Source organism: Oxyura jamaicensis, chromosome 3 (genome assembly GCF_011077185.1).
Source record: "Oxyura jamaicensis isolate SHBP4307 breed ruddy duck chromosome 3, BPBGC_Ojam_1.0, whole genome shotgun sequence".
NCBI classification, from domain to species: domain Eukaryota; kingdom Metazoa; phylum Chordata; class Aves; order Anseriformes; family Anatidae; genus Oxyura; species Oxyura jamaicensis.
In genome coordinates, this window is record NC_048895.1 from 11,585,548 (window position 1) to 11,588,800 (window position 3,253).

A 3,253-nucleotide genomic window follows, 5' to 3' on the forward strand; every position below is an offset into this window, starting at 1 on the left:
CTTCCCTTCCCTTCCCTTCCCTATTTGTAATTGTAATTGTAATTGTAATTGTATTCTTCACTGGAAAAATAAGCATTATCTTCAAAAGGAGAGTCCTCTTAAGAATAGGTGGTCTGTTCATACTTGTTGAGGCTTATGATCAGGGATATCTAAATGTCCCTCCCAGAAGACCAGTGAATTTATTCGGTCCCCTCTTCATTTTGTCCTCATACCTCATATAATTCAGAAAAGACGTGCTGAAAGCTGAATAGTGAACGTAGAGCTCACTTTCAGGGAAAAATCTTTGAAGTTAAGGTACTGAACCTCTGTTATTACTGGACATACCTACAGGAATCTGAAGAGCATGATTCAAAGGTCCTTGAGTTTGTGCAGTTATTCTGGCTTCAGGACTACATGGAAGCCAGCGTTTGCTAGCAGGAATGCAGCAAGCAATACCTTGTTATTAATTTTAGACAACAGTGTTTGGTATCATGAATATTCTGTTCCAATGACTATTTAAGGGACTTTTCCATCACCTTGCATTGTTCAGTGAAGACATGACATGTTCTGTTGAACATTATTTCAACCTTGTGTTTGATTATGTATTCTTTCATTTTCCTCATAAAACTATTCTTAATACATTACCATCATTAAGGCATATAAGAATTGAATAATACAGCACTAGTAATGGAATAAATCAGTCTAATAAATAATCCTTATGGCATAAATTATGCATTTTAGCATGGGTCTTCTGGGAGTAGTGGAGGAATGTAAGTGAAACTGTGACAAGGAATATCTGTTGCATAAACATTGGCATTTTTTCCCACTTAGTTTGATCGATGGCTGTGCTACACAGTAGCCTTCATAATATGTAATGATTGTGGTGTAAGTACAAATGCTCATTTGTAGGAGACCAAAATATTTTCCTTTGGCACATTTTATTGAAATAGAGTCATTGCAAGGAAAACTTTAAAACTAGGATTAGTGGTAGGACTTAAGGACAATTACTTAGTGTGATGCATAGGTTAATGGCAGTTCTGTGGTCACTTCCTTACACATCACATTAAATAATTCTTTTTTTTTTTTTTTTTTTTCTGGAAACATAATTAGTCTATGATGAATGGGAGGTTAAATTCAGAACTTGGGATCAAGCCCCACCTTATGATGGAGTAGCTGCAAATACTTTCTGCATATTGAAGAATTCATTCAAGTCCAGTCTATATCTTTCTAGCCTTTCAGGTCATGCAAACTTAGAAAGTCATAGACTACCTTGTAAGAGAAAACTGATAATTCTACTGCTCCTTTCACCCATCTACTGTGCAAACAAGAGTTGTGGAGTTATCCAGGATAGAAATAATAACCCATCTACTTTTTATTAAATACTGCTTTCTATTTTTAGGACCTTGACATTTGAGGACCTTGACCGGGAATAATCAATATTTCTGTAGAGTATAGCTGAGAGAATAATGAAAATGAATGTTCTCTCACAGTTGTTGGAACACATTTTGGCAATGTACTTCAGTAGTATTTACAAATGAAGTTGACTGGAAAATTTGTAATAAAATACTCTGAAAATATGCTAATTTGATGAATTAAAAATTGTGGAAATATGTTGAAAGTTTTCAGGTGAAAATTCCTTTTGTTGTTGTTGTTTTTTGTTTGTTTGTTTTTTGTTTGTTTTGTTTTGCTTTGTTTTAAAGTCCTGGAGCATCTCTGAAACAACTGAGACAGAACTTTAAAATCTGACATTCTTATTGGAAATGTGACATGTTAACACAAAGGCTTTATGAAAACATTAAAATCATTCTCATTTGTTTCAATGTAAAATGAAAACTATTGACGAAAGTGTAGTTGTTTTTTTTTTTTTTTTTAATGAAAAGTCAACTTTATTTGTGATCTCTTTCATTCTCTTAGTATTTTTCAGGGCATATTTTCATTAGGATGCTCATGTAACATGAAATTCTTGACTGTACAGAGAGTTAAAATAAGATTTATGTCATATTTAAGTCTTATTTCAGACTATGGAATAGGGAGTAGGTGAAAGATATATCATGTAAGTTTATTGCAATGCCTAGCCATAAAGAATTATTTTTTTTTCCTAAGAAATGTTCTTGGTATTTATTTTCAGGGAAACAAACAAACAAACAAAAAGCCCACAAAAGCAAAAAGCACAGTAAGAAATGTTAGTGCTGATTTATTTTAAACTTACCTTGCCTGCTTAAATTGAGAACCTGGGCTACATGTACAGCTAATGAAGAAAGATGAGCTTCTACAGGTGTGATTGAGAGCAACCCTTGTGTGCCTTTGCCTTGCTAGCAGCTTGCCCATCTCTACAGACTTGACCTATCACATACCATAAACACCGAGTGTATCCTGCAAATACACAGCACTTGAAATGATAGCAGTTGGTCAGATTTCTGTAGACTGATATATTTCCATATTGATCATTCATAAGAATTCATAAGAATGAGCTTGAGTATCAGTTAAAATCTTATCCTCTTGCCAAACAGATCAGTTTGATGAATATTTTTATGCAAAAATTAAAAATAATTAGAGGAGGAGTGTCAAACTGTTTCTGAGAAAATGAAGCCCTATTTTGAGACTGCATCTGCATCTGTGCTTGTGCCAAACAGGTATTTTTAATATCTGAAGATTTTTTCCATTTTAACATATGAATGAAATCTACCGTATACCGAAGTATATGAATGAAATCTACCGGCTTTTATGAATTTAATGTGAGTTTTTTTCTGGTTTATTTATTTATTTTATATTTTCCTGTAATGCAAACCATGGGAACTTACCTTGCTGTTTTATCTACGTAATGAAATAACAGCTTCAGAACATTATTATCCTCAGAGACTTTACGTATGAACACTGCAGACCTGTAAGCAATCCATTTATGCAAAACCATCTTTATTTACTCATTTTAACCAAAGTGATTTCATTATAGGATAAGATTTTTTTTCTTCATAAATTCTCATGGAGTAGTTGAGAAACTCACAGATGCTTCAAGGAAAAATTGAAGAATATTCAATTATTTTCTTTTGTATTAGTAGAATTTAAATGTACATTTAAATCCTTTGCTCCACTACATAGCTAATACTTCCTTTTTATTAGTGTTAGGGAGCCCTTGGGACTGGTAAGGGCTGGCAGTGCCTGCAGGGTACTGGCAGTTTGTGTACATTATTTGTGTTTTAAAAACTGGCATTGCTCATTTTTGCGAAGGAGTTCTGAAGAATTTGTGCATCAGCTTTTATTTTTGAGTTATTTCTTT